A 12,635-nucleotide genomic window follows, 5' to 3' on the forward strand; every position below is an offset into this window, starting at 1 on the left:
TAAGCACCTTATGAAATATGAGTGAAAAACACCAGAAAGTCGACCCTTAGTATGTAGAGTCTGTGAAGACACTTTTGTCTGTATTTACATGACATGCATGTGATTATCAATTAACATTCAAAATTCTCTGATGTCCAAAAGGCAGCAAAATACATCCCTGGCTGCCTCCTAGGACACGTGATTGCAGATTTATGTATTTTTTTGTCTTCCAGGGAAAGCCAAAACACAGTATTCCATTATGAATGTCACTTGTTAGTAACTATCAAATCTATGACTCATGAAAACGTCTATACATATTTTATTAACAAAGCAACACTTCCAATTTACTCTTGCTATAACGGATAATGACTGAAGGTTTATCAAGGTTAATCAAGAAAATGATATGAATTTTATGTTGTATTACGTTTCACTTGCCTTAAAATGGATCTTGTGTGGCAATGTTTTATACATGTTAAATCATGATTTACAATATTGTGAAAAGCACAAAACAACCCCAGTGTGAAACAAATAACAAGCAAATTAATATACAAGTCACCAGATCTTTCATATTCCCAGAAAATCACTTCTTCGTAGGGTGTTCTGTGGATAGTCATTGAGCTTCATTTTGTGAGAACACAGTCAATATATTTTGAGTTCCTCATACAAAGAAAATGTGGTTGTTTTTAGCAATAGTATCCTTGTGCCAGAGTCTGTAGGCATAAAGAGAATGATGAGGTTCCATTTTCATTCTGGCTAAATACACACAGATAGACATGTATATAGTGCCTATATATAGATTCCTTTAATAGAACGAAAAGGACCTCTGCAAGAAATCTGGACTCAAGAATTTAAGAAAGCTGTGGTTTACCTATTACTTCAAGCTATTGAAGGTGAAAAAGTATTTATGAGGATGTTTCACTCTCTTTTCACAAGAAAATAGTATTAGACAAACATAATGCATTGTACCATATAGTCAACTAGCTCCTATGGCATAATCTGTGTGCATTTACACTGCAGCCAGATACAATTCTCTTCCTGGTTCTTTTGAATAAGAAGAGCCTTAAGCAAAGCTGAGGTTTATGCTTGACCAATTAACAGTATCACCACATACCACTTATTTTTGGCACCTACCTAAGAAAAATGCACAGCACAGAGAAATCATAGGAATCCTAGTTTCTTATTCATTATGTCCTGCTTGCGCTGTGCAGTTCTGTCATATTTTGACATGTAGCCCCAAGGGATACATAATCAAAATCAGGGAGAGAAGTTAGCTAAAACTGGCATACCCAGGCTTAAAAGCACAATTTATGCCCAAAACTGAATAAAAATCCTTACATGATAAAATGGTGGCTACATTCAAACTTTTGTACCCTGTGACTGGTGCAGTTCACCTGTACTGCTTCCACACACTACTCCCAATGCCATCTGCTTGTGAAGATGACTATATCATATATGAGTTCATGCTGCCCATCCCCAGAACTACATGGAGAAGTATCTGTGCACTCAATTCCTTAAGTGTTGCAAACAAACTCATTTTTAATGTTGGTGCCCGCTGGAAATTCTGCTTTCATTTAAGAAGAGTGATAGTGACGTAGCCAGGCCAGAAGCCTCAAAAATGGGTAAGGAAAATCCTAAACATAACATGGGTAAAAGGAGGAAATAAGCTACTGAATGGCAGCATCCAGAAATGGCATATCAATTTGAGTGCCTCAGTTTCATGCAGGTTAAAATGTCTTTAAATACTTTTGAACCTGACGGAAATGTCATAAAAATGACAAAAGATGAGCCAGAAGGTTGTGACACGTGCAGAAACCAGTCCAGAGGCACCCATATAGGAAGGAGAGGAAGATGCAGCAAAGAAGGGTTTTCCAGTCTTCATTTGCTTAAGACTGGATAGGATTTTCAGGACAAGGTAAGCTTTGACCACTAGCCATAAAGTTCAATGAAACAGGTTTCCCGTTGCTAAAGAGGAAATACCTATAGGAAGGGTACATATGTATTTTAGATTTAGCTGCACTCGCACCCTCAGGCTCTGTAGTCTAAAGCTTCAAACTTAGCACCAATTATTAGCAAAATTCAGCAGTAAAAACACCCAAACTGTTGTTGATTATTAACACCCAGACCCTGCAGAAGGTGTTCAACATGTTCACGACACAGTAGCTCTCATACCACGTTTTGCCACCCAAAACTAGCACATCTTTGCTTGTAGGAGAGGCAGTGCTCATAGAGTAGGCTGTAACACCAGCGAGAGGTGGTGTTAAATCGCAAGGATTACTTGCTGGCAGAAACCTGAAACAGCACTGAACAAAACCCCCAAAAGCTGCCTGGAAGGGCCCACAGTGTAGAGAAAAATGGCAAGGATGAGGGTGGGAGAGAGCACAAAACTACAGCACTGCAGGTGGACTTGAGTTTGATTTGAATCCACGCAGAGCATGGTGTAATTCACACTTGGTAACTGGAATATCCCCATGCAAAAAAATAAATAGAAGCTGTTATTAGCAAAAGAATATTTTGTTGCTAGCATTCAGTGTTAAATAGAAAGCTGCTACTACATTTAGCCCCCCCTTAATTTAAACTTTCTTRAGCAGCAATGCTGACATAACTTCTCAGTACCCAAAGAAATGACAGAGAATTATTATACTCTTTTAGATCCCGTAATACCAAAACTTATGTAAAGATTTGGGSTTTTAAGGTAATTAAAATATGTTCATAAAAATTTTGAATTTTGAGTTTGGTTCTGATTCATGGAAAGTAGTGAAATATCCACATTTTGTTTTGGTGTGAACCAAAATAGTCTCTTAGTAACTCAAAGACAAAGATTTCTAGTTTTTTAACCAATCCTAAAGAGCATTTTACTGTTCCATGTGAATAGCTATCTTACCCCATTTGGTACTAATCACATAGCATAACAAAGAAAACTTTTTTAGCATTTCAGGAAAGGAATTGTGAAATGATTAAGCACTAAATTAAAAAGAATTGACCTGTTAGGTAGATAAATGTACCAAGCTGAAGACAGTATTATTCTAAATTATATATTTTCAAACTAATCTGTTCTCTAACAATTTAAATGCCTAGGTTTGCCATTGTTTCAGGTATCTCATTCTATATACACAAAATAGAAAAAGCATATTTCTTTGCCAGTCTCCCAAGGGTCAAATTAAACAAACCAGAAATTCTAGAACTTCATCTCCCTTAATGAACCTATTTGCTCCAATGTTTCAGCAAATGTATAAAACCCTAAAACATAAGCTGATTATATGAAACCWAAGTGAAACACACTTTATGAATTTAATAGCCTCCCACTTCCAATGTGAGAACAATTATATTGCATAGCCTATTTAATGTCCCTTGTCACGAGAGCTCACAAGGAGGAGCAATCTCTCAGGTAAGCAGCTTCAATGCCACACATCATTTTACAGCTAAAATATAGTACAGGATGGCACATAAAACCGATGGTTCTTAGGGAAGGGCTATAAGGCAGTAGATTCCCTCAAGTATGACCCAAAAACCATCCCAGAAAACATTCAGCAGGAGAGCTGGATGACTCATAGTCCCATGCAGGGCCCATTTTAGCAAGCACAAAAAGCCCTTGCATCCTCGAGATCTTCCCTCACCCTCTTCATATTGCTTGTGTCTTTTTGGTCGCAAACATCATCCCAAATCCATTCACAGCTGGGCGCTGAGAAGACACTCACCAGCGGTACAGCCTTCGGGGTCAGCTCCCTTTGAGGGACATTGGTGACCAGCAAAGGAAGCCACCCCTCTCATTTTGCCTGTGCCTGGCATGGGTGGGATGGCAGCAGGGAGCCCTCCCTGTGCCCCACTGAGTACAGGGCACAGGGCTACCTACAGCAGGGGGTCCAGTCTGGGGACCTTTCCAGTCAGAAGGGGGTGGTGTTGCCCAGAAAAAAAATCAGAGAGAGGTTAAAGGAACAACATACAAAAAAGGACAATATGCAGTTATCGAGCTTAGAAAAGAGAAGACCAGGGGGCACATGAACATCATCTTCTCACCTCTAAAAACTCAATGCAGTGAAGACAGTAATGAGGTATGTTCTCTATCTGCTAAGTAAATCAACCCAGTTTGCAGCAGAAAATAATAAGTGTGATTTTAGAAATGCCACCTTCACAGTTTCGCTGTTTCTGAATGGGTTGGTTAGTCTTGCCTTCTCCTCTGCCAGCCAAAGATAGTAAATGTTAATGCTGCTCCTTCTCAAAACAGGTTTAATGAACAAATAAACATAGAGAATAAAGAAAGAARAAAGGAAATCTCTATCCTGCCTTAGACTGGAGTGATGGAGTAGGGAAGGTGCTCTGCAGACCAGCATTTGCAATAATCTATTTTGGCTGTAATGTTCTTCATGTGAGGGTTGAAGGACAAAGCAAATTTCCCTACCACAACCACTGATTTCAGAAATTGAGCTGTAACTGATGAGAGCAAGGATATTTTTTCCATCATCACCAAACTAATCATGTTTGGCTGCAACAGGGATGTGAAGGGTGTTACAAGGAACACGTGGAGGTCAGGGGGGAAGAGTGAAAAAAAAAAAAGCTTTTTAAAAATATCATGAATTGGTGATCATGAGCTTAAAATATAACTGACAATAAAAAATCCAAAAGGAGTGTCACCCACAGCAGCTTATATTTTCTATTAGACATTTACTTTAAGTCCCTCCAACTCTGTGCTGTTGAGAAGATCTGCATTCTCTTTTGAAACAGGAAAATAGACAAGGGGAGAGCAAGGAGAAGCTCATTTTGTGACCAAATTTAACAATTCGATCCCCTGCTCCCTGCATTCTCACTGCAATACTTTTCCTTTAGTTTTAGAAGTTTATAAAATAGAAAAGCAAGGGGATTCCCACATGACACAGATAGACTATTTTGTCTTTTATACTGCAATCTGATGAGACATCTGTTATGTGGAAATTATGGCATCTTTTGTCACAAACTAAGAGAAAATACTTCTTTCATATTGGTTTGGATATTTTTGCTGTGCCTGTCCATGGCATTCTATTAGCTGCCATCATAAAAACAAAATACTTTTGGCAATATTTATTTGTAGAAACAAACATCAATGCTAAGCACTTAGTAGTACATTTTTTTGAGGATGCACTTGGGGGAATCAAAATATTTTATTACACAACAGATATTATTCTGTTTCCACCTGCATTCCTCCAAACTTAAATCATCACAATATTTTATTTCACAGAATACATAACCAAGAACACTGATGATATTGTTAAGTATTCAAAAAATTCCTGCACATCACTTACAAAAAGAATGCCTTGGGGTAAATATCTATGCATTCTCATTTGCTTTGCCTTTCTTTAGTCAACGGCCTCATATGACATCTTCTTGGAGAATTACAGTTGCTTCATTTACTGACTAACAAAAATAAAGCATGAAAAATATTATAAGCTATAAATAAAATCATCCAGTATTTGTTTTGCACTAATTTGTCAGGGGTTGAATAAATGTTAATTATACAGCTTTTAAAAAATCAGACTTGTTAATGTCATTTTTAATTTAGAATGTTACACTGTAAATGTTTTCCATTGTGTTAATTTACACCTGTTATTACAGCCTCCATTATTAGGTTTACATTGCAACAGCTACTTTGTGCCACTGAAATTTGCTTAAAATAGCAGAAACAATTACTAATTAGAAGGGCATGTTTACTTTAATTATATTTATTTCCTAGTCTAGTTTTATACATAGCACACTATGAAAGTGTATGATTCAATTAGCCAAACCCATTTATCTTAGGCAATTCCTCAAATGAGCTTTGCTTAGAAAGAYGGCAAATTCTTTAAGCACTACTTTGCTTCATAAATTTCATAGGTGACACTAATAAATACATATGGTGAATGGATTCCATTCTTTGTGTGACCCCAGTGCTTTCTCCCATTTCTGCTAATGCCTATTCAGTAATTGAAGATTAGCAGAATTACATTTTTTTTCAAACAATRAGCCAGATTGTCTTAATCAAAGATTTTAAGCCAGTGACATGGAGAGCCGTTGTTAGCATTCATAAACTCAAAATCAATATATGATAAGGCATTCAGCTCATTCATTTTTCTGCACGCTGGGAAACTACTAGATTCTCATCCACTGATATCTAGAGCTAGCCTTATATATTACACAGTGCTTTGCAAATTTGCAAACCAAGTGCAATTTAACCTTCTTGAGAACAAAAAAGTTAATGTCTTTTTCCTCTAGAAATTTGAATCTTTGAGTAGTTTTCTAGTGAAAGTTGTATTATCTATCCACTCTCACAGATTAAAAAGACAGAGAGCCATAAAAACTCTTTACAAATTAGTTTCCTAGAGCTCATTCCTGGTATTATGTTTTTAAACCTGAAGTGAGGATTAAAAAAACAAGAGTTACATTTTTAATCGATAGTTGCTGTTCCTAATCCATGTGAATGATATTGGCAGTGTTGCTTTCAAGTAACATTATTTCAGTCCTTATGACAAACTGCAGTACTCTGCAGAATAAAGCTGCAGGTACAATTCCTCCAGCTGGGAGAGGACCCCAATGAGTTTCACACTGCAAGGCCCTCTGCCTGCCCTAGCCTCTGCCATCAAGGTTAATGTATTGATAACATCATGCCACCACCACTCGGGCTTATCAGGGATATGGCGTTTAGTCATTTGAAGAGTGCAGCTGATGCTGTCAGAGTGGCTACGATGGCCACATGGTTATATTTTCCCAAACTGTGGGGCTAACATACCTCAAGGCACGTGCATGTGGACTGGTTTAATACATCACTGTGCATCAGTAACACTACATACAGGAATCAAATTCATGAATTTAGACCATCACACTTTGGATTACTTAGGCCACATGTTACAGCTTTCCCCATGGAATTCATTCCTAGTTAAATTTCTCCTTAAGAAACAAAGCACAGTAATAAAATCTCAGCTTCTAAGAAGAACTAAGTCAGTATCATGTGTGGCCAAAGATCATAGACCTACCTTGTGCTAATCCACTGCAGCGCGGAAAAGAAAACAGTGTATAAATAGAAAGCCTGATGTAATTCAGACAAGGTTGCTATTAAAAAGCCAGCATTTTTAGAAAGCTAGCAGAGACATATCTCAGCTGAGGCAATTATTTTGCAGGTTAAGAGGAAAGAAATACTGCTGCAATTGAAGATTTGTCTTCATAGGGGTTCTCAGGAAAGTTAAGGCAAATTGGGTGAGAGAATGAAGTCAGTTCCCAGTCAAATGAACATATAATTTGGTGGCTTACCCCTCCTCCAGGAGGAAAGAGATAAACTACAGTGATGCTTGAGACCCAACCAAGACTACTGAGTAGCTTGACTGGCTTCTTGACTCATCCTCTATCCAGAGTCACCTCTATCCACACCACAAGGCAGCTGGTAACATAGACTGTCTTAATGGACACTGCTGCTGGCCTTTCACCACTAGCACCTTCTCTTTTACTTATGTGCAGGTGTGGGGAAGGAAAGGTTATAGGAAGTGCACTAGCAGTTTCAGAGCACTGACTGTCTTTAATAATGAAGTGTAAGATAACAAATCAAGCCTCAGTCATAACTAATTAAAAGAAATGGGAATTGAAAATGAATGTAATTAGTCAAAATTTCTGAACAGTGCCTGTATAATAAAGTCAATGACTAAAATGGAGAAATCAGTGTTTTGTAACATAATCAAGTGCATGCTTAAGTGACTTCTACCTTTTCCCCAAAAACCTTGTTTTTGCATACCTCTGGTTTCTGAAAACTTGGATTACTACAAATGGTATTTTTCTTGGAGGAATAATGACATGGACCTAGTTATCAATGCTGGTAAAATGTCATGACAAGTTAACCAACAGTGTGTTGTTACTGCCTTTGCAATTAGGCTACTCTTTGCAACAGCAGGGAAGAGACAAGATCAATTAAAGCTAGCATAATGCTGGTTGCATTACTTACTTTAACAATGGAATGGACTTAGACATGGTGGTCGTACATTCCACGTCGCTATAATGAGTCTGAGCTCTCCAGTGCCTGGGATACAAGCACGCAAAGAAGGCTTCCTTAAAAAGATGTRCTTCCTTAAAAAAGGCACTGCAGGTGCTAAGTTGCAAGCAGACTTCAGAGTCTTAATTTCTATGAGAAATATTTAGAYTCACTCTAATATTTTACCTGTGATACACAGTTTTGTGTGATCATAGCCTGGCTCTGCTTCAGACTTGCTCAGTACGGATCCTCCGTCTTACATGCAACATTTTTCTAAAAAGCAAAGATAAAGACCTTTTCTGACCAACTATTGCTTCTGGTCTAACTCTTCTTGCTCCTTTTCCAAAAGGAGAAGGGGATGTCCCAAAGACACCACAAGGAATTCTGAACCTCCTATCCAGTAGAAACCTGCTTGTGCCAAGGAGCCAGATAAAGAACTCATGAGTGTGCCATATATTATTATTCCTGGTAGAAAGATCCATGGCTAAGGAATGGGGGTGAAGGGGAAATGCCCTGGCCCACAGTCCGGGGCTGTAGGATGAGGGACTCCTCCATGAAGCCGTGTGTGAAGTGATGTGACGTGGCACTATCCGGAAGGCTTCTGGGTCCGGGAGCTCTCCTGCTGCTCGTTCCCACTGCCGTGTGTGAAAGGCTCCAATTAGCAATGACCTCGGCATGGGAATATTTCTCCCTGGGCAGGAAAGGAAACATCGCAGACTAAACACTCTCCTCTCTCCAAGCCTGGGCTAACTTGTTCCGCGTGGGAATCACCTTGGCTCAGGAAAGGTAGCGCATTGTGGAGCACTGTGGTAGTAAAGACACAAAGGTGGGCAAAGACACTGATCTCCTGGCTATCCGCAGGGTATGTGATTGACATTAACTTTGTGCTGCTGGCAGCAGTGCACGGGGGCAAATGCATGCACACATTGCACATCTCTCATCACTTCTGAATTAAAAAAATAAAAATAAATATTTAAAAAAAAAAAAAATCTGAGAGCTATTGTAATGGTAAAGAAGTTATTCAAACAGAACAAGCAGTCTCCATTATTCCATAGAATGAGGATACCTTTCTTCTAGGTTTTCCTCAGGAAAAAAAAAAAAAAACATGTTTGTGCACAGCTGGAGGTGACTTTGACATAGATGTACAGATTTTTACCATACAAATCTGACTATCGTGGAAAACTGGGAAAGCTCCATGTACTGAAATGATCAATAATGCCTGAATTCCTCAGAATGAAAGGTAAATCAAGCAAAAATGTCAAGCAGAAGGCGAATGCATCTTAAAAAAATTACCAGAGAGCCAGTGTTGGATCTAAAGGCAACACCAAGCCTGCCAACTTCTCGAGGAGGCTGCCAAGAAGCCAGATGCCATAACTGGGAGGATAATATCCAGAGTTTTACATCTGAGACTCATGAGCGCCTTTGAAAAAGGACAAAAAAATGGATGCTGGCGTGAGCTCAACTGTTTAATTTCTATCCCCACCCTAAATATTTATTTTATAGTTAAATTGAAACCATTGCAAAATTAACAGCAGGATGTGCAGATACAATGTTAAGTACTTACAATGACCTACCAGAGCGAGCTAGCCCTGCAGCAGCAATGGAAAACTCTGTTGGAGCTGAGTTAGAGCCCTGAGGTCACCCCAAATCTCCCTGCTTTAGCTGGACATCAAGATCACACAGAGCCACCGTGGAAGGCCTTGTGGTGTTTGAGTTTATGGCAGTGGTGCCTGTCCCTGCAGCTGGGGCAGGCACACAGTAACTCTTCTCTGCTGCCCTGTCATCAAATACAGCAGATATAGCTCATCCCCATCACATGACAAGCTGCATCTGCTGCAGTATGGGCTTTGCATGCATCCCAGGGCAGAGGAGCTCAGTCTCTTACAGCCATATGGCTGCCCCGTGACAATGATGCCCTCGTTTTCACTGCGTTGTTGACACATTTGATCATACTCTAGAGAAGATGCTGACTGACCTGGAGACACAGGTTGCTGTAGACCACCAGAATGATTTCAGTGGTCTACAGCTTTCTCCATGCCTGTATCTGAAGGAGCCATGGGCATGAGTTAGGTAACAGGCTGCAAGTAACAGGCTGCAAAACCTCAGAGCTGAAGAGTCCCTACTCAACAAACAGACCAAAGGTTGACTACCTTCCTCTGCATTAACCATTTCCTCCAGCAAAGTGTAAGTTAGCACCGACAAACTGGTCGTCTGGCCGCTCTCAATGAGAAAGAAAGCGACCATAATATTTGAATTTTTAGTGTGAGTGAAAGAAGGTATCTGGAGATTTTCATTAGAACTGTAAGCCCAAACACTGATTTTATATCTCTGCCCTCAGTTCTGTGAATCCATAAGCACATATATTTAAAATATTTGAATTAGTTCATTTGAATACCTAGAACTGCTCCTGTGCATCAAATTAAGCACTTGCATAGGATCCTCAGGACACTATCTTGCCCTGTTTATGCAGGATTTTTTTTTTCCAAGAAGATTGAGGAGATTGATTTGTATATCCTGCCATCACTTGGCATGGAGCATTTGTATCCCTTGATGTTAACTGGCATCTGTCAAACCCTTTCCTATAAAAAGTTTTCAGCTGTACAGCTTTATAATATGCAACTGCATACATTACTTGGGAAAAGGCAGCTATTTTGATTTCTGCTATAAAATCTGACATAAGTGTAAACTATGAAGYGCAGAACACACACATACATACACACAAAAATGTAATAACTTTTTTTTTCAAATACTTACCAAGTAAGCAGTACTTTGCATGTCTGTAAATGAATGTTTGGGTCAAACTGCAAAGGCAGTGACCAACCCCACACCACTGTGCTTGAAAGTGCACAAAATGCTACCCCTAGCATTTTGACATGTGTTTTGACATTACCCWAGCAATCTGACATGTGTTAACATGTCAGATTATTAAATACACTGCTATCCTGCCTTCTGTAATTTCTATGGGGTTCATAGCAATTCATTAGGGCTTGGTGTAGGGTACTTCTTTTTTAAGAAAATACTAGATAGCAYCCACCCACCCCAAAAAGCAACCCTCAAAATCTGAACAAACCAAAACGCCTTTTTTATCTGGTTTAAGTCATGTTTATAATGTGCATGCACTACTTTGCATTTAGCATGTGGCTCCTCAATTAGTTCACAGACAAGTTAACCTTCTACCTCCCAGCAAATATAATTCATGCTTATTTTATACAACACAGCATTCTGCTGGCTATTATCCATCATTTACAAGTGTTATTTGTCTATAAAAATGACACTAAAAAGTTGAAAAATGATTCTGTTCTGCCTGCTTCTGGGTGTGTTTTAACAAATGGTACCAATGCAAAAGGCTCTAAGTCATATAAGAAGCAATTAGTCAAAGAAGCCATAAATATTTTTTAAAAGGATGTAAATGATTGCTTGCCAGATAGTAAAAGCTGTAAAGGTTGAAACATAATAAAAGACGGAACCTATATGTACATATTTGAGTTACTTTATCCCTGTGTGCCATCTTATTAGGATAAAGAAGGTTACTCAGGCAAGTAACATTAGCCAGGTGAGTAAGTGTTTGTCCTAAAATAGTTAAAATAGTACTCTTCATTATTTATTGTTAATGAAGTTAATCAAATTCAGTACTACTTACTCATGCATGCATTTAAATAGAAACTTGAACATGACATGCATATTTATGGAACAGAGATTGAAAGATCATTATCTGTAGGGAAGAAAATCCAGCAAAAAAAGGATGTGTAAAATGTGYTGTTATCTTATTAGAACATGAACTGTTTTGCTTAAAGCATAAATATTTATTTTAATTAATTCAATTAACCTAAATAATGGCTGCCACACATGACAACTATAGCTAATGTATGAATTTTGTGATTTCTGATGAAGATGTAGGCTACAACCAAAGTCAATGGAGCTTTAGCAATTTATGTCAGGGTTCATCTGGCTTATAGCTCTCCACGACCTGTATCTTTTACATTGAGCTGATGCACAGTACCTCACAACCTACCAGAAACCTAAAAGCATCGGATTTAAATAGTACTATTTACTTTCCAGTCACCACAGACAGTGAACACACTATCCTGTTGTTCAAACACTTGAAGAAAAGCCAATAAATTACCTGTAACCGTATTTTCAAGTTCCAAGGTGATTTTATTAACTCCTCTTTATTGCCCAGTTTAAATATTCCAGTTGGCTCACAGGACACTTCCAGCCACTAGAAATGCATTAGACTTTAATGGGCTTGAAATGGTCTATGCTATTATGGGGCTGACAGACCTGCTGCCATTCCATGTACAACAACACAAGGCAAGTGGGCCATAAAACCTCAGCMGTTAGAGCCACTGCAAGAGAAAGGAAATTTGCCCTCGCCTGATTGCCTCAGCAAGGATCCTTGTGGATTGTTTTTCATAGACAGAGCTGATCTCCCCAAGAGTGGCCAATCCAGCTGAGGTCCACGAGAGCATGTGGTGCAACAGGAGCTAGTCGGGAGAGCAACCCAGTATGGGAGTGGACGTTGCTTCTGCTTCCTAAGCCCACCCTGAACATGTCTGGTAGAAAACATCTAACCAACACTCACTGGAATTGCCATCCTTTCCATGGAAAATGTGAGCCTTTGCACTCACCCATTGCTGGGAGAGCTGCTTTCGCCATCTGCTCTGAGACTTGATTCTGCTCCCTGCCACTTCGGCAG

The sequence above is a fragment of the Nothoprocta perdicaria genome, unplaced genomic scaffold, assembly GCF_003342845.1.
Source record: "Nothoprocta perdicaria isolate Ctin4 unplaced genomic scaffold, notPer1 scaffold_163, whole genome shotgun sequence".
NCBI classification, from domain to species: Eukaryota; Metazoa; Chordata; class Aves; order Tinamiformes; family Tinamidae; genus Nothoprocta; species Nothoprocta perdicaria.